Source organism: Podarcis filfolensis (assembly GCF_964270895.1).
Source record: "Podarcis filfolensis genome assembly, chromosome: W".
In the NCBI taxonomy this organism is placed as follows: Eukaryota; Metazoa; Chordata; class Lepidosauria; order Squamata; family Lacertidae; genus Podarcis; species Podarcis filfolensis.
In genome coordinates, this window is record NC_139619.1 from 64,186 (window position 1) to 84,639 (window position 20,454).

Below are 20,454 nucleotides of genomic sequence, written 5' to 3' on the forward strand. Positions count from 1 at the left end.
TATGGCTCAAGCTCTCTTTCAGACCGGTGGGTTTGGCCCCCTTGATTCTGAGGGATAACTTTAAATCTCCATGGGAAGGGGAGATAGTGGAGGAAGTGCAGAAGTGCGGGTTGTCCTCCCTTTATATAGGACTCATGACGTATAGCCATGCAAAGGCGGTGATCGCTCAAAGATTAAGGGATATTGCCAGACAGGAGGACATAGTCCGTGTGAAGCCTGGGTTGTTTCTGGGGGAGCAGTTGTATTGGGCTGCTCCAGCTCGCTACCTGGCGGATATCCACTACGTGGAATACCGCAGACTATTTACTGCGGCTAGGCTGAATGTTCTTGACTCGGCGGTTCTGAAGGGAAGATATGGAGGAGTCCCATATGACCAGATATTATGCCACTGTGCATTGGGTGAGGTAGAATCCACAGAGCACATCTTACTGAGCTGTCCCTTCTACAACGATTTAAGACAGTACCTTATAACTCCATACTTACCCCAGCTCAGTCCCCGACAAAGAGGAAAGCAGACAGCATATCTGCTAAATAAGTCTTCAGGGAAAATAACTTTGTCAGTGACTAAATTCCTTTTCCTGGCACTCAAGTGTCGGAAACGTATAACTGAATGCTTTGATGTGGGTAAGTATGGAGTTATAAGGTCGCTGGTCCTGACACAAGTGACTCTTCCCCCCCACTACGCTCTGGTGGGGAAACTGGTCCTGATCCCCCGCTGCTGCTTTGGGGTTCCCCGCTGGCTCCTTGTTTCTGGTGCGTCCCCCCGGGACCCCCCTTGCCCTGACCATCGGCGCCCCCTTCTGGGAATCTTCTGATTCGCTGGAGAAGCTCATGGAATCTCTCGGGTCACTGTCATACTCCCCTACGCTGCCCTCGGATTCTTCCCCTTCGCTCTCCATTTCCTCTCTCCCCTGTGCTCCTGCTCCCGAGCTCCTGACACACGTATAAGCTTACATGCGTTGATTTCACTTGGTTCTCTAGATAGTGTGAAAGCATACTAATCGCAATGTGAAGACTCTCCAAGAAAGCAAAAGGGAATTTTTGGTTTCAAAGAAGACGACTAAGCTAGATTGTGGTTGATTTCAATTCGTACATTAAGTGTTCAAGCATATTCAACCAAAAAACCGAAAGCGAAATGATGGAGGCCCAAACAAAGCAAAACTGGGATTTCTGGTTCCATATGCATACAAGGAAGAGGAATAAGCTTTGATTGGGTGTCTTTCGCTTGATTATCTAGGTGTGCACCATCAAATCGCAAAGCGAAGTGAAAGCATCTGAAAGAATGGAAAACTCGTTGTTTTCCCCTCAATTGCAGAGAAAGATGACGGATAAGCTTATTTGCATTGATTTCAGTTAGTTCCTTAGGTGTGCAAGCATATTCACCCAAAAAACACGTATAAGCTTACATGGGTTGATTTCACTTGGTTCTCTAGATAGTGTGCAAGCATATTAACCCAAAAATCGCAATGTGGATTGAAAGACTCTCCAACAAAGCAAAAGAGATTTTTTGCTTTCAAAGAAGACGACTAAGCTAGATTGTGGTTAATTTCACTTGGTTCTCTAGATAGTGTGCAAGCATATTAATCGCAATGTGGAGTGAAAGACTCTCCAACAAAGCAAAAGGGATTTTTTGCTTTCAAAGAAGACGACTAAGCTAGATTGTGGTTGATTTCACTTGGTTCTTTAGGTGTGCATGCATATTTACCCAAAAATCGCAAAGCGAAGTGAAAGAATCTCAAACAAAGCGAAAGGGAATTTTTGGTTTCAAAGAGGACGAATAAGATTGATTTGGCATGATTTCACATCGTACATAAGCATATTCAACCAAAAACCGAAAGCCGTCGCCCAAACAAAGCAAAACCGGGGTTTCGTGTTCCATATGCATACAAAGAAGAGGAATAAGCCTTGATTGGGTGTCTTTCGCTTGATTCTCTAGGTGTGCACCAATAAAACGCAAAGCGAAGTGAAAGCATCTCAAAGAATGGAAAACTCGTTGTTTTCCCCTCCATCTGCAGAGAAGGATAACGAATAAGCTTATTGGATAGATTTCGCATAGTTCCTTAGGTGTGCAAGCATATTTACCCAAAAAACACGTATGTCAGAGCTACCCTAGGTACCAGCTCACAAAGGACCAACGCTGCTTCGTTGTTAAGTATAAAAGTCTTTATTGAAGTTCAGTTTCACTTCCAGAGCCGCAGCGCGCAGCCCCACGTCTCAAGTGTCAGACCACTGATGCTCCGTCTGAGTCTCCTCCCCCTTGACACCAATTTAAGATTCTCCGCTGCTCCTTCCTCCTCTGGGTCTGCCTGCCCGCCGGGGTTCCGCCCTTTCTAGCCTCTTCTCCCGCTGATTCCCCTGAGCCTTCTCCCTCCCTCCGGCGGGCTTTAGGAGCTGGTTCCCCATCCGGGTCTCCTGCTGTTCTAGAGCCTGCACATTTGAACTTGGCGCGCGCGCCCAGCCAGCAGCTTTCCTCCTGACCGTTCCACTGCTGCTGTCACTGCTTCCCCCTTCGGGGGGGCTAGCTGCAACTGACCTCCCCTCCGTTGGAGGCGTGGTCAGCCCTGACTCCCTCTCTGGAGGAGACACTGCCCCTGACACATGTGACTCTTCCCCCCCACTACGCTCTGGTGGGGAAACTGGTCCCGATCCTCCACTGCTGCTTTGGGGTTCCCCTCTGGCTCCTTGTTTCTGGTGCGTCCCCCCTGGGACCCCCCTTGCCCTGACCATCGGCGCCCCCTTCTGGGAATCTTCTGATTCGCTGGAGAAGCTCATGGAATCTCTCGGGCCACTGTCATACTCCCCTACGCTGCCCTCGGATTCTTCCCCTTCGCTCTCCCAATCCTCTCTCCCCAGTGCTCCTGCTCCTGATTCCCTGACAACGTATAAGCTTATATGGGTTGATTTCACTTGGTTCTCTAGATAGTGTGCAAGCATATTAACCGCAATGTGAAGACTCCAACAAAGCAAAAGGGAATTTTTGGTTTCAAAGAGGACGAGTAAGATTGATTTGGCATGATTTCACTTCGTACATTAGGTGATCAAGCATATTCAACCAAAAAACCGAAAGCGTAGTGAAGGAGGCCCAAACAAAGCAAAACTGGGATTTCTTGTTCCATATGCATACAAAGAAGAGGAATAAGCTTTGATTGGGTGTCTTTCGCTTGATTATCTAGGTGTGCACCATCAAATCGCAAAGCGAAGTGAAAGCATCTCAAAGAATGGAAAACTTGTTGTTTTCCCCTGCATCTGCAGAGAAGGATGACGGATAAACTTATTTGCAATGATTTCACTTAGTTCCTTAGGTGTTGAAAGCATATTCAGCCAAAAAACACGAATATGCTTACATTGGTTGATTTCACTTGGTTCTCTAGATAGTGTGAAAGCATACTAATCGCAATGTGAAGACTCTCCAACAAAGCAAAAGGGAATTTTTGGTTTCAAAGAAGACGACTAAGCTAGATTGTGGTTGATTTCACTTCGTACATTAGGTGTTCAAGCATATTCAACCAAAAAACCGAAAGCGAAGTGATGTAGGCCCAAACAAAGCAAAACTGGGATTTCTGGTTCCATATGCATACAAGGAAGAGGAATAAGCTTTGATCGGGTGTCTTTCGCTTGATTATCTAGGTGTGCACCATCAAATCGCAAAGCGAAGTGAAAGCATCTGAAAGAATGGAAAACTCGTTGTTTTCCCCTCCATTGCAGAGAAAGATGACGGATAAGATTATTTGCATTGATTTCACATAGTTCCTTAGGTGTTGCAAGCATATTCACCCAAAAAACATGGATAAGCTTATATGGGTTGATTTCACTTGGTTCTCTAGATAGTGTGCAAGCATATTAATCGCAATGTGAAGACTCTCCAACAAAGCAAAAGGGATTTTTTGCTTTCAAAGAAGACGACTAAGCTAGATTGTGGTTGATTTCACTTGGTTCTTTAGGTGTGCATGCATATTTACCCAAAAATCGCAAAGCGAAGTGAAAGAATCTCAAACAAAGCGAAAGGGAATTTTTAGTTTCAAAGAGGACGAATAAGATTGATTTGGCATAATTTCACATCGTACATTAGGTGATCAAGCATATTCAACCAAAAAACCGAAAGCGAAGTGAAGGAGGCCCAAACAAAGCAAATCTGGGATTTCTTGTTCCATATGCATACAAAGAAGAGGAATAAGCCTTGATTGGGTGTCTTTCGCTTGATTATCTAGATGTGCACCATCAAATCGCAAAGCGAAGTGAAAGCATCTCAAAGAATTGAAAACTCGTTGTTTTCCCCTCCATCTGCAGAGAAAGATGACGGATTTGCATTGATTTCACTTAGTTCCTTCGGTGTTGCAAGCATAATCACCCAAAAAACACGGATAAGCTTATATGGGTTGATTTCACTTGGTTCTCTAGATAGTGTGCAAGCATATTATTCATAATGTGAAGTCTCTCCAACAAAGCAAAAGGGTATTTTTGCTTTCAAAGAAGACGACTGTCAGGGACTCAGGAGCAGGAGCACTAGGGAGAGAGGAAATGGAGAGCGAAGGGGAAGAATCCGAGGGCAGCGTAGGGGAGTATGACAGTGGCCCGAGAGATTCCATGAGCTTCTCCAGCGAATCAGAAGATTCCCAGAAGGGGGCTCCGATGGTCAGGGCAAGGGGGGTCCCAAGGAGGACGCACCAGAAACAAGGAGCCAGAGGGGAAACCCAAAGCAGCAGTGGGGGATCAGGACCAGTTTCCCCACCAGAGCGTAGTGGGGGGGAAGAGTCACATGTGTCAGGGCCAGCGTCTCGTCCAGCGGGGAGAGAGAGTGAGTCAGGGCTGACCACGCCTCCAACGGAGGGGAGGTCAGTTGCAGCTAGCCCCCCCAGAGGGGGAAACAGTGACAGCAGCAGCAGTGAAACGGTCAGGAGAAAAGTTACCGGCTGGGCGCGCGCGCCAAGTTCAAATGTACATGCGCGGGGAACAGCAGGAGACCCGGATGGGGAACCAGCTCCTAAAGCCCGCCGGAGGGAGGGGGAAGGCTCAGGGGACTCAGCGTCAGAAGAGTCTAGAAAGGGCGAGACCCCAACGGCCAGGCGGAACCAGAGGCGGAAGGAACAGAGGAAGAAGTGGAGTAAGGCTAGAATCTTAAATTGGTGTCTGGGGGGAGGAGACTCAGACGGAGCATCAGCGGTCTGACAGTTGAGACGTAGAGCTGCGCGCTGCGGCTCTGGAAGTGAAACTGAACTTCAATACGGACTTTTGTACTTAACAACGAAGCAGCGTTGGTCCTTTGTGAGCTGGGACCTTGGGCAGCTCTGACAGGTGTTTTTCGCTTGATTATCTAGGTGTGCACCATCAAATCGCAAAGGGAAGTGAAAGCATCTCAAAGAATGGAAAACTCGTTGTTTTCTCCTCCGTCTGCAGAGAAGGATGACGAATAAGCTTATTGGATAGATTTCGCATAGTTCCTTAGGTGTGCAAGCATATTCACCCAAAAAACACGTGTCAGAGCTGCCCGAGATCCCAGCTCACAAAGGACCAACGCCGCTTCGTTGTTAAGTACCAAAGTCTTTATTGAAGTTCAGTTTCACTTCCACAGCCGCAGCGTGCAGCTCTACGTCTCAAACTCTAGACCGCTGAAGCTCCGTCTGAATCTCCTCCCCCCAGACACCAGTTTAAGACTCTATCCTTGCTCCACCTCTTCCTCTGCTCTTTCCGCCTCTGGTTCCGCCTGTCAGTCAGGGTCTCGCCCTTTCTAGACTCTTCTGACGCTGAATCCCCTGAGTCTTCCCCCTCCCTCCGGCGGGCTTTAGGAGCTGGTTCCCAATCCGGGTCTCCTGCTGTCCCTCGCGCCTGTACATTTGAACTTGGCGCTCGCGCCCATCCGGCAACTTTCCTCCTGACCGTTTCACTGCTTCTGTCACTGCTTCCCCCTTCGGGGAGGCTAGCTGCAACTGACCTCCCCTCCGTTCCCCCACTCTCCGATGGAGGCGTGGTCAGCCACGACTCATCTTCTCTCCCCGCTGGAGGAGACGCTGGCCCTGACATATGTGACTCTTCCCCCCCACTACGCTCTGGTGGGGAAACTGGTCCTGATCCCCCGCTGCTGCTTTGGGGGTCCCCACTGGCTCCTTGTTTCTGGTGCATCGCCCCTGGGACCCCCCTTGCCCTGACCATCGGCGCCCCCTTCTGGGAATCTTCTGATTCGCTGGAGAAGCTCATGGAATCTCTCGGGTCATTGTCATACTCCCCAACTCTGCCCTCGGATTCTTCCCCTTCGCTCTCCATTTCCTCTCTCCCCTGTGCTCCTGCTCCCGAGCCCCTGACACATATGCATACAAAGAAGAGGAATAAGCCTTGATTGGGTGTCTTTCGCTTGATTATCTAGGTGTGCACCATCAAATCGCAAAGCGAAGTGAAAGCATCTCAAAGAATGGAAAACTCGTTGTTTTCCCCTCCATCTGCAGAGAAAGATGACGGATAAGATTATTTGCATTGATTTCACTTAGTTCCTTAGGTGTTGCAAGCATATTCACCCAAAAAACACAGATAAACTTATATGGGTTGATTTCACTTGGTTCTCTAGATAGTGTGCAAGCATATTAATCGCAATGTGAAGACTCTCCAACAAAGCAAAAGGGATTTTTTGGTGTTAAAGAGGACAAATAAGATTGATTTGGCATGATTTTACATCGTACATTAGGTGATCAAGCATATTCAACCAAAAAACCGAAAGCGAAGTGAAGGAGGCCCAAACAAAGCAAAACTGGGATTTCTTGTTCCATATGCATACAAAGAAGAGGAATAAGCTTTGATTGGGTGTCTTTCGCTTGATTATCTAGGTGTGCACCATCAAATCGCAAAGCGAAGTGAAAGCATCTCAAAGAATGAGAACTAGTTGTTTTCCCCTCCATCTGCAGAGAAAGATGACGGATAAGTTTATTTGCATTGATTTCACTTAGTTCCTTAGGTGTTGAAAGCATACTTGGTTCTCTAGATAGTGTTCAAGCATATTAATCGCAATGTGAAGACTCTCCAACAAAGCAAGAGGGATTTTTTGCTTTCAAAGAAGACGACTGTCAGGGGCTCTGGAGCAGGAGCACAGGGGAGAGAGGAAATGGAGAGCGAAGGGGAAGAATCCGAGGGCAGCGTAGGGGAGTATGACAGTGACCCGAGAGATTCCATGAGCTTCTCCAGCGAATCAGAAGATTCCCAGAAGGGGGCGCCTATGATCAGGGCAAGGGGGGTCCCAGGGGGGACGCACCAGAAACAAGGAGCCAGCAGGGACCCACAAAACAGCAGCGGGGGATCAGGACCAGTTTCCCCACCAGAGCGTAGTGGGGGGGAAGAGTCACATGTGTCAGGACCAGCGTCTCCTCCAGCGGGGAGAGAAGATGAGTCAGGGCTGACCACGCCTCCATCGGAGAGTGGGGGAACGGAGGGGAGATCAGTTGCAGCTAGCCTCCCCGAAGGGGGAAGCAGTGACAGAAGCAGTGAAAAGGTCAGGAGGAAAGTTGCCGGCTGGGCGCGCGCGCCAAGTTCAAATGTACAGGCGCGAGGGACAGCATGAGACCCAGGTTGGGAACCAGCTCCTAAAGCCCGCCGGAGGGGGGGGGAAGACTCAGGGGATTCAGCGTCAGAAGAGTCTAGAAAGGGCGAGACCCTGACGGACAGGCGGAACCAGAGGAGGAAAGAGCAGAGGAAGAGGTGGAGCAAGGCTAGAGTCTTAAACTGGTGTCTGGGGGGAGGAGATTCAGACGGAGCTTCAGCGGTCTAGAATTTGAGACGTAGAGCTGCACGCTGCGGCTGTGGAAGTGAAACTGAACTTCAATAAAGACTTTCGTACTTAACAACGAAGCGGCGTTGGTCCTTTGTGAGCTGGGACCTCGGGCAGCTCTGACAGTGTGCAAGCATATTAACCCAAAAATCGCAATGTGGATTGAAAGACTCTCCAACAAAGCAAAAGGGATTTTTTGCTTTCAAAGAAGACGACTAAGCTAGATTGTAGTTGATTTCACTTGGTTCTTTAGGTGTGCATGCATATTTACCCAAAAATCGCAAAGCGAATTGAAAGAATCTCAAACAAAGCGAAAGGGAATTTTTGGTTTCAAAGAGGACGAATAAGCTTGACTTGGCATGATTTCACTTCGTACATTAGGTGATCAAGCATATTCAACCAAAAAACCGAAAGCGAAGTGAAGGAGGCCCAAACAAAGCAAAACTGGGATTTCTTGTTCCATATGCATACAAAGAATAGGAATTTGATTGGGTGTCTTTCGCTTGATTATCTAGGTGTGCACCATCAAATCGCAAAGCGAAGTGAAAGCATCTCAAAGAATGAGAACTCGTTGTTTTCCCCTCCATCTGCAGAGAAAGATGACGGATAAGTTTATTTGCATTGATTTCACTTAGTTCCTTAGGTGTTGAAAGCATATTCACCCAAAAAACACGAATAAGCTTAGATGGGTTGATTTCACTTGGTTCTCTAGATAGTGTGCAAGCATATTAATCGCAATGTGAAGACTCTCCAACAAAGGAAGAGGGATTTTTTGCTTTCAAAGAAGACGACTGAGCTGGATTGTGGTTGATTTCACTTGGTTCTTTAGGTGTGCATGCATATTTACCCAAAAATCGCAAAGCGAACTGAAAGAATCTCAAACAAAGCGAAAGGGAATTTTTGGTTTCAAAGAGGACGAATAAGATTGATTTGGCATGATTTCACATTGTACATAAGCATATTCAACCAAAAAATCGAAAGTGACGTGAAAGACGCCCAAACAAAGCAAAACCGGGGTTTCTTCTTCCATATGCATACAAAGCAAGAGGGATTTTTTGCTTTCAAAGAAGACGACTAAGCTAGATTGTGGTTGATTTCAATTCGTACATTAGGTGTTCAAGCATATTCAACCAAAAAATCGAAAGTGGCGTGAAAGACGCCCAAACAAAGCAAAACCGGGATTTCTTGTTCCATATGCATACAAAGAAGAGGAATAAGCTTTGATTGGGTGTCTTTCGCTTGATTATCTAGGTGTGCACCATCAAATCGCAAAGCGAAGTGAAAGCATCTCAAAGAATGAGAACTAGTTGTTTTCCCCTCCATCTGCAGAGAAACATGACGGATAAGTTTATTTGCATTGATTTCACTTAGTTCCTTAGGTGTTGAAAGCATATTCACCCAAAAAACACGTATAAGCTTACATGCGTTGATTTCACTCGGTTCTCTAGATAGTGTGCAAGCATATTAATCGCAATGTGAAGACTCTCCAACAAAGCAAAAGGGATTTTTTGCTTTCAAAGAAGACGACTAAGCTAGATTGTGGTTGATTTCACTTCGTACACTAGGTGTTCAAGCACATTCAACCAAAAAATCGAAAGCGACGTGAAAGACGCCCAAACAAAGCAAAACCGGGATTTCTTGTTCCATATGCATACAAAGAAGAGGAATAAGCTTTGATTGGGTGTCTTTCGCTTGATTATCTAGGTGTGCACCATCAAATCGCAAAGCGAAGTGAAAGCATCTCAAAGAATTGAAAACTCGTTGTTTTCCCCTCCATCTGCAGAGAAGGATGACGGATAAGCTTGTTTGCATTGATTTCACTTAGTTCCTTAGGTGTTGAAAACATATTCACCGAAAAAACACGTATAAGCTTATATGGGTTGATTTCACTTGGTTCTCTAGATAGTGTGCAAGCATATTAATCGCAATGTGAAGACTCTCCAACAAAGCAAAAGGGATTTTTTGCTTTCAAAGAAGACGACTAAGCTAGATTGTGATTGATTTCACTTGGTTCTTTAGGTGTTCATGCTTATTTACCCAAAAATTGCAATGTGGAGTGAAAGACTCTACAACAAAGAAAAAGGGATTTTTTTGTTTCAAAGAGGACGAATTAGATTGATTTGACATGATTTCACATCGTACATTAGGTGATCAAGCATATTCAACCAAAAAACCGAAAGCGAAGTGAAGGAGGCCCAAACAAAGCAAAACTGGGATTTCTTGTTCCATATTCATACAAAGAAGAGGAATAAGCCTTGATTGGGTGTCTTTCGCGTGATTATCTAGCTGTGCACCATCAAATCGCAAAGCGAAGTGAAAGCATCTCAGAGAATGGAGAACTCGTTGTTTTCCCCTCCATCTGCAGAGAAAGATGACGGATAAGCTTATTTGCATTGATTTCACTTACTTCCTTAGGTGTTGCAAGCATATTCACCCAAAAAACACGGATAAGCTTATATGGGTTGATTTCACTTGGTTCTCTAGATAGTGTGCAAGCATATTAATCGCAATGTGAAGACTCTCCAACAAAGCAAAAGGGATTTTTTGCTTTCAAAGAAGACGACTAAGCTAGATTGTGATTGATTTCAATTGGTTCTTTAGGAGTGCATGCTTATTTACCCAAAAATCGCAATGTGGAGTGAAAGACTCTACAACAAAGAAGAAGGGATTTTTTGGTTTCAAAGAGGACGAATAAGATTGATTTGGCATGATTTCACATCGTACATTAGGTGATCAAGCATATTCAACCAAAAAACCAAAAGCGAAGTGAAAGAGGCCCAAACAAAGCAAAACTGGGATTTCTTGTTCCATATGCATACAAAGAAGAGGAATAAGCTTTGATTGGGTATCTTTCGCTTGATTATCTAGGTGTGCACCATCAAATCGCAAAGCGAAGTGAAAGCATCTCAAAGGATGAGAACTAGTTGTTTTCCCCTCCATCTGCAGAGAAAGATGACGGATAAGTTTATTTGCGTTGATTTCACTTAGTTCCATAGGTGTTGAAAGCATATTCACTCAAAAAACACGTATAAGCTTATATGGGTTGATTTCACTTGGTTCTCTAGATAGTGTGCAAGCATATTAATCGCAATGTGAAGACTCTCCAACAAAGCAAGAGGGATTTTTTGCTTTCAAAGAAGACGACTAAGCTGGATTGTGGTTGATTTCAATTCGTACATTAGGTGTTCAAGCATATTCAACCAAAAAATCGAAAGTGGCGTGAAAGACGCCCAAACAAAGCAAAACCGGGATTTCTTGTTCCATATGCATACAAAGAAGAGGAATAAGCTTTGATTGGGTGTCTTTCGCTTGATTATCTAGGTGTGCACCATCAAATCGCAAAGCGAAGTGAAAGCATCTCAAAGAATGAGAACTAGTTGTTTTCCCCTCCATCTGCAGAGAAACATGACGGATAAGTTTATTTGCATTGATTTCACTTAGTTCCTTAGGTGTTGAAAGCATATTCACCCAAAAAACACGTATAAGCTTACATGGGTTGATTTCACTCGGTTCTCTAGATAGTGTGCAAGCATATTAATCGCAATGTGAAGACTCTCCAACAAAGCAAAAGGGATTTTTTGCTTTCAAAGAAGACGACTAAGCTAGATTGTGGTTGATTTCACTTCGTACACTAGGTGTTCAAGCACATTCAACCAAAAAATCGAAAGCGACGTGAAAGACGCCCAAACAAAGCAAAACCGGGATTTCTTGTTCCATATGCATACAAAGAAGAGGAATAAGCTTTGATTGGGTGTCTTTCGCTTGATTATCTAGGTGTGCACCATCAAATCGCAAAGCGAAGTGAAAGCATCTCAAAGAATGGAAAACTCGTTGTTTTCCCCTCCATCTGCAGAGAAGGATGACGGATAAGCTTGTTTGCATTGATTTCACTTAGTTCCTTAGGTGTTGAAAACATATTCACCGAAAAAACACGTATAAGCTTATATGGGTTGATTTCACTTGGTTCTCTAGATAGTGTGCAAGCATATTAACCCAAAAATCGCAATGTGGATTGAAAGACTCTCCAACAAAGCAAAAGGGATTTTTTGCTTTCAAAGAAGACGACTAAGCTAGATTGTGCTTGATTTCACTTGGTTCTTTAGGTGTTGTCAGGGGCTCAGGAGCAGGAGCACTGGGGAGAGAGGAAATGGAGAGCGAAGGGGAAGAATCCGAGGGCAGCGTAGGGGAGTATGACAGTGGCCCGAGAGATTCCATGAGCTTCTCCAGCGAATCAGAAGATTCCCAGAAGGGGGCGCCGATGATCAGGGCAAGGGGGGTCCCAGGGGGGACGCACCAGAAACAAGGAGCCAGCGGGGACCCCCAAAGCAGCAGTGGGGGATTGGGACCAGTTTCCCCACCAGAGCGTAGTGGGGGGGAAGAGTCACATGTGTCAGGGCCAGCGTCTCCTCCAGCGGGGAGAGAGAGTGAGTCAGGGCTGACCACGCCTCTAACGGAGGGGAGGTCAGTTGCAGCTAGCCCCCCCAGCGGGGGAAGCAGTGACAGCAGCAGCAGTGAAACGGTCAGGAGAAAAGTTACCGGCTGGGCGCGCGCGCCAAGTTCAAATGTACAGGCGCGCGGAACAGCAGGAGACCCGGATGGGGAACCAGCTCCTAAATCCCGCCGTAGGGAGGGGGAAGGCTCAGGGGACTCAGCGTCAGAAGAGTCTAGAAAGGGCTAGGCCAGGCGGAACCAGAGGCGGAAGGAACAGAGGAAGAGGTGGAGTAAGGCTAGAGTCTTAAATTGGTGTCTGGGGGGAGGAGACTCAGACGGAGCATAAGCGGTCTGACAGTTGAGACGTAGAGCTGCGCGCTGCGGCTCTGGAAGTGAAACTGAACTTCAATAAAGACTTTGTACCTAACAACGAAGCAGCGTTGGTCCTTTGTGAGCTGGGACCTTGGGCAGCTCTGACACCAATCAAAGCTTATTCGTCTTCTTTCTATGCATATGGAAGCGAAAAGACGGTGTTTTGTTATTTTGGTCTCGTTACATACACTTTGCGATTTCAGGGTCAATGTGCATTTTCACCAAAGAAAACGACTTGAAATAAGCGACATGCAAGATTCTATGACATGCAAGCGACATAGAAATGTAGATGGAACCCAAAACAACCTGTTTTGCTTTGTTTTGGCTCATTACACTTCGCTTTGCAATTTGTGGATGAATGAACACCGAAAGAAAAATCAAAGCTTATTCGTCCTTTATCTATTGAGATGGAACCAAAGCACCTATGCTTTATTTGAGCTGAAAACAAACATTTCACATTGTGATTTTTGGGTGAATGTGCATTCTAACCCCAAAAACAGCAATTTGAAATAAGCTTTATCATCTTCCTTTGATGTAATTGGAACCCAAAAGACCTTTTTGCTTGGGTTGGGGGCGATTCTGGAGCACACCCAAAAAACACCATGCGAATTGAAATAAGACCAATCAAAGCTTATTCGTCTTCTTTCTATGCATATGGAAGCGAAAAGTCGGGGTTTTTGTTATTTTGGTCTCGTTACATACACTTTGCAATTTCAGGGTCAATGTGCATTTACACCAAAGAAAACGACTTGAAATAAGCGACATGCAAGATTCTTCTTTCTGTGTAGATGGAACCCAAAACAACATGTTTTGCTTTGTTTTGGCTTATTACACTTCGCTTTGCTATTTGTGGATGAATGAACACCGAAAGAAAAATTAAAGCTTATTCGTCCTCTTTCTATTGAGATGGAACCAAAGCACCTATGCTTTATTTGAGCTGATAACATACATTTCACATGGTGATTTTTGGGTGAATGTGCATTCTAACCCCAAAAACAGCAATTTGAAATAAGCCCAATCATAGCTTTATCATCTTCCTTTTATGTAATTGGAACCCAAAACACCTTTTTGCTTGCGTTGGGGGCGATTCTGGAGCACACCCAAAAAACACCGTGCGAATTGAAATAAGACCAATCAAAGCTTATTCGTCTTCTTTCTCTGCAGATGGAAGCGAAAAGTCGGGGTTTTGTTATTTTGGTCTCGTTACATACACTTTGCAATTTCAGGGTCAATGTGCATTTACACCAAAGAAAACGACTTGAAATAAGCGACATGCAAGATTCTTCTTTCTATGTAGATGGAACCCAAAACAACCTGTTTTGCTTTGTTTTGGCTCATTACACTTCGCTTTGCAATTTGTGGGTGAATGAACACCGAAAGAAAAATCAAAGCTTATTCGTCCTCTTTCTATTGAGATGGAACCAAAGCACCTATGCCTCATTTGAGCTGATAACAAACATTTCACATAGTGATTTTTGGGTGAATGTGCATTCTAACCCCAAAAACAGCAATTTGAAATAAGCCCAATCATAGCTTTATCATCTTCCTTTTATGTAATTGGAACCCAAAACACCTTTTTGCTTGGGTTGGGGGCGATTCTGGAGCACACCCAAAAAACACCATGCGAATTGAAATAAGACCAATCAAAGCTTATTCGTCTTCTTTCTATGCATATGGAAGCGAAAAGTCGGGGTTTTTGTTATTTTGGTCTCGTTACATACACTTTGCAATTTCAGGGTCAATGTGCATTTACACCAAAGAAAACGACTTGAAATAAGCGACATGCAAGATTCTTCTTTCTGTGTAGATGGAACCCAAAACAACATGTTTTGCTTTGTTTTGGCTTATTACACTTCGCTTTGCTATTTGTGGATGAATGAACACCGAAAGAAAAATTAAAGCTTATTCGTCCTCTTTCTATTGAGATGGAACCAAAGCACCTATGCTTTATTTGAGCTGATAACATACATTTCACATGGTGATTTTTGGGTGAATGTGCATTCTAACCCCAAAAACAGCAATTTGAAATAAGCCCAATCATAGCTTTATCATCTTCCTTTTATGTAATTGGAACCCAAAACACCTTTTTGCTTGCGTTGGGGGCGATTCTGGAGCACACCCAAAAAACACCGTGCGAATTGAAATAAGACCAATCAAAGCTTATTCGTCTTCTTTCTCTGCAGATGGAAGCGAAAAGTCGGGGTTTTGTTATTTTGGTCTCGTTACATACACTTTGCAATTTCAGGGTCAATGTGCATTTACACCAAAGAAAACGACTTGAAATAAGCGACATGCAAGATTCTTCTTTCTATGTAGATGGAACCCAAAACAACCTGTTTTGCTTTGTTTTGGCTCATTACACTTCGCTTTGCAATTTGTGGGTGAATGAACACCGAAAGAAAAATCAAAGCTTATTCGTCCTCTTTCTATTGAGATGGAACCAAAGCACCTATGCCTCATTTGAGCTGATAACAAACATTTCACATAGTGATTTTTGGGTGAATGTGCATTCTAACCCCAAAAACAGCAATTTGAAATAAGCCCAATCATAGCTTTATCATCTTCCTTTTATGTAATTGGAACCCAAAACACCTTTTTGCTTGGGTTGGGGGCGATTCTGGAGCACACCCAAAAAACACCATGCGAATTAAAATAAGACCAATCAAAGCTTATTCGTCTTCTTTCTATGCATATGGAAGCGAAAAGTCGGGGTTTTGTTATTTTTGTCTCGTTACATACACTTTGCAATTTCAGGGTCAATGTGAATTTACACCTAAGAAAACGACTTGAAATAAGCGACATGCAGGATTCTATGTAGATGGAACCCAAAACAACCGGTTTTGCTTTGTTTTGGCTCATTACACTTCGCTTTGCAATTTGTGGATGAATGAACACCGAAAGAAAAATCAAAGCTTATTCGTCCTCTATCTATTGAGATGGAACCAAAGCACCTATGCTTTATTTGAGCTGATAACAAACATTTCACATTGTGATTTTTGGGTGAATGTGCATTCTAACCCCAAAAACAGCAATTTGAAATAAGCCCAATCATAGCTTTATCATCTTCCTTTTATGTAATTGGAACCTGTCAGGGAATCAGGAGCAGGAGCACTGGGGAGAGAGGAATTGGAGAGCGAAGGGGAAGAATCCGAGGAAAGCGTAGGGGAGTATGACAGTGGCCCGAGAGATTCCATGAGCTTCTCCAGCGAATCAGAAGATTCCCAGAAGGGGGCGCCGATGGTCAGAGCAAGGGGGGTCCCAGAGGGGACGCACCAGAAACAAGGAGCCAGAGGCGAACCGCAAAGCAGCAGTGGGGGATCGGGACCAGTTTCCACACCAGAGCGTAGTGGGGGGGAAGAGTCACATGTGTCAGGGCCAGCGTCCCCTCCAGCCGGCAGAGGAGGTGAGTCAGGGGGAATGGAGGGTAGGTCAGTTGCAGCTAGCCCCTCCGAAGGGGGAAGCAGTGACAGCAGCAGTGAAACGGTCAGGAGGAAAGCTGCTAGCTGGGCGCGCGAGCCAAGTTCAAATGTGCAGGCGCGCGGGACAGCAGGAGACCCGGATGGGGAACCAGCTCCTAAAGCACGCCGGAGGGAGGGAGACGGCTCAGGGGAATCAGCGTCAGAGGAGGCTAGAAAGGGCGAGACCCCGGCGGGCAGGCGGACCCAGAGGAGGAAAGAGCAGCGGAAAAGGTGGAGCAAGGCTAGAATCTTAAATTGGTGTCAAGGGGGAGGGGAGACTCAGACGGAGCATTAGCGGTCTAACGGTTGAGACGTAGAGCTGCGCGCTGCGACTCTGGAAGTGAAACTGAACTTCAATAAAGACTTTTGTACTTAACAACGAAGCAGCGTTGGTCCTTTGTGAGCTGGGACCTAGGGTAGCTCTGACAGTATGCTCCGTCTCTCATAAAAACCTCGCAGCGTGAGTTGGTGCAGCGAGGGGCAAGACTTGGTGTTTTGCGAGCTCACGAAGATAGGCAAAGATGACTACAGAGAGCCAGGTGAAAGAACTGCAAGAAGCAGTCACGACGCTTTACGCAGAAGTAGCTGCATCCAGGAAGAGAGAAGAAGAAGCAGTAGTGCTCTGCCGGGATCTGCAGACCAGGTGGGACCGTTTGGGCAAGGAGGGGCTGCCAGGACTCAAACCGGAGGGAGTTGGCCTCGGGAAGAGGGGGGGCAGCCTAGTAGCCCACTTCAACGGGGACCTGCAGCAATACCCTAACTTCAGAGCTGACGTGGTTTACGCGCTCAATTTGCTTCGGAAGGACTTTAGAGATGAGGAAGAGAAAGTGGGTTTCATAATTACTCATTTGCATGGGGAAGCTAAAGCGTGGCTGCGGAATTTGTGGCGCGAAAATGACCCCGCCCTCCAAGATTCCGATGCATTTATCAAAGCTATGGACGCTTGCTTTAAATCAACGGTAGATGTAGATGTTGCTCGGAGGGAAATGCATGGACTACAGCAAGGGAAAGCGACGGTGAGGCAATATCACTCACGCTTTTTTGCCTTACTGAACGTGCTGGGCTGGGAGAAGGACTCTATTGCCGTCAGAGACCTGTTCTGGGAGGGGCTAAGTGGGGCCGTGAAAGATGAGCTGGCAAGGGGAGAAAGACCTAAAAGCACCACAGAAGTCGTCCAAAGAGCGCTGGCGATTGGTGTGCGCCTGGAAGGACGCCCTTGGAGAAGGGAGGAAGGAGGTAAGGCAAGCACCCCAGCCAGGACAACCCCCTTCCTATCCAGAGAGACAGGGCGGGTGCTATCCATGCCTCCATTGGGAAGGGGAGAAGAGCCGATGGAGATAGGTGGTGCCAGGGCTCAGACTGCCAGCAGAGCCCAAACACCGGGAGCAGTCAAGGCGAAGGCTCCTAGAGGGACCAGGAAGTGCTACATCTGCAACAGTGCACAGCACATGGCCAAAGAGTGTCCCCAGAGGCTCCAGAAGCACACTGCAGCCTCAGCAACAGTAAAGGGAACAGGTCAGCAGCCAAAACAGCTGCAGGGGGAAGAAGAAGCCTGGTTTGAAGGGGAAGGACTGGGGCCCAACCAGGCGAGTCAGTGAAGCAGTCCCCAGAGATTTTACAGCCCACAGACCCCCTCCCACCCAAACCAGTGGTGCAACTCACCGCATTGCTCCAGTTGCCCAATGGGCACACCCTGCAAGTACCAATAACCATTGACTCTGGGAGCAACGCAGACTTTGTAGGAGTGGACTTTATCAAGCAACATCGCATAGCACTCATGCCTGCCACAATGCCCCTAAACGTCGTCACGGTCGATGGCAGGAAGCTACTGGGAGGAGAGGTGGTACAGCAAACACCACCGATGGTGATGCAAATTGGAAACCACCGCGAAGTCATCAGCTTCAACGTCACCCACCTGTCAGACACGCCCATAGTGTTGGGTATGAGTTGGCTGGATAGGCACAGCCCGGCATTAGCATGGTACCAGTGGCAATTGACCTTCTGCTCCTCCTACTGCGCAGAACACTGCATCCGGACCAGCCAGGAGGAGGAGGGGCAAGAGGATGAACCGCAGTTACACCTAGGCATGGTGCAAGCGGTACCCAACAAGTACAAGGAGTTTTTGGAGGTCTTCTGCGAGAGGGAAGCGGATAAGCTGCCTCCCCACAGGCCTTACGACTGCAAGATCGACCTCCTGCCGGGAGCGACGCTGCCGACTGGGAAACTGTATTCCATGTCTGAAGACGAACTGCAAGAACTCAGGGAGTTCATAGATCACAACTTGAAGCGGGGGTTCATCCAAGAATCTAAAGCAGTGGGGGGCAGTCCCGTGTTTTTCGTGAAGAAGAAGGACACGCCCCAACGCAGGCTCATAGTTGATTATAGGATCATAAATTCCAAAACAAAGCCCGCAGCATTCCCCATGCCCAAGATCGACGACCTGCTCGCGACGGTGAGGAAGGGACGACTCTTCACCAAGTTGGATCTACGAGGGGCGTACAACCTTATACGCATGCGGGAGGGCGATGAGTGGAAGACAGCCATGTTTACACCTTTAGGCACCTATGAATATCGCGTAATGCCTTTTGGTCTGCAAAATGGCTCCCATACCTTCCAAGCTTTCATGCATCACGTGTTAGCGGGATTCCTCTACAAGAAGTGCGTTTGCTTCCTGGACGACATCCTGATCTTCTCGGAATCGCAGGAGGCTCACGAGAGGGACGTCAAGGAGGCTACGGGAGCCTGCAGAGGCTACGGGAGCACAGACTTTACGCCAAATTAGAGAAGTGCCAGTTCGACATGACGGAGGTGGATTTCCTGGGCTACAAGCTGTCCGACAAGGGACTCGCCATGGACAGCACCAAGGTCCGCGCGGTGTTGGACTGGAAGAGCCCGCGCAATCGGAAGGAGGTCCAGAAGTTCGTCGGCTTCGCCAACTTTTATCGCAAGTTCATCAAAGGGTTCGCGAAGGAGACGGCGGCCATCACGGACACCCTCAGCTCCAAGAAGAAGAAGTTCACCTGGACGGACCAGGCGGAGCAGTCCTTTCGGAGACTCAAGCGTCTCTTCGCGTCCGAAGAACAGCTGCTACATGTAAACCCCAGCAGACCAATGAGGGTTGAGACGGACGCCTCGGACAGAGCGGTGGGGGCCGTCCTGTTGTAGCAAGATTCGCAAGGGGACTGGAGGCCGTGCGCATTCTACTCCAGGAAACTCAGCAAGGCGGAACAGAACTACACCATCTGGGACAGGGAGTTGCTGGCCATTCATGCAGCTTTCAAGGCGTGGCGGCACTTCCTCGTCGGAGCCAGACACACAGTGCAAGTCCGCACGGACCATAAGAACCTGGAGTACTGGCGCACGGCGCGGTTCCTGAACCAGAGACACATTCGCTGGGTGGAGTTCTTTGCGGATTTCGATTTCCGGATAGAATACATCCCGGGAGACAACAGCGTCATGGCGGATGCACTACCCAGGAAGCCGTAGTATCTCGAGGAAGCGGCGCCGGTGGCGGCCAAGCACATTTTCGCACCTGTCAGGGCTACCCTAGGTCCCAGCTCACAAAGGACCAACGCTGCTTCGTTGTTAAGTATAAAAGCCTTTATTGAAGTTCAGTTTCACTTCCAGAGCCGCAGCGCGCAGCCCCACGTCTAAAGTGTCAGACCACTGATGCTCCGTCTGAGTCTCCTCCCCCTTGACACCAATTTAAGAGTCTAGCCTTGCTCCACCTTCTCCGCTGCTCCTTCCTCCTCTGGGTCCGCCTGCCCGCCGGGGTTCCGCCCTTTCTAGCCTCTTCTCCCGCTGATTCCCCTGAGCCTTCTCCCTCCCTCCGGCGGGCTTTAGGAGCTGGTTCCCCATCCGGGTCTCCTGCTGTTCCGCGCGCCTGCACATTTGAACTTGGCGCGCGCGCCCAGCCAGCAACTTTCCTCCTGACCGTTCCACTGCTGCTGTCACTGCTTCCCCCATCGGGGGGGCTAGCTGCAACTGACCTCCCCTCCGTTGGAGGCGTGGTCAGCCCTGACTCCCTCTCTGGAGGAGACACTGCTCCTGACACATGTGACTCCTCCCCCCCACTACGCTCTGGTGGGGAAACTGGTCCTGATCCTCCACTGCTGCTTTGGGGTTCCCCTCTGGCTCCTTGTTTCTGGTGCGTCCCCCCTGGGACCCCCCTTGCCCTGACCATCGGCGCCCCCTTCTGGGAATCTTCTGATTCGCTGGAGAAGCTCATGGAATCTCTCGGGCCACTGTCATACTCCCCTACGCTGCCCTCGGATTCTTCCCCTTCGCTCTCCCAATCCTCTCTCCCCAGTGCTCCTGCTCCTGATTCCCTGACATCCATCCCCCCCTCGAAGCCCCCCCTTCCCCCCTCCCCCTCTTCGGGTGTGGGTTCCGGGTGCTCCAGTCCAGTGGGTGTGAGTGCGGGATACCATTCTTCCCCCCTGGTGT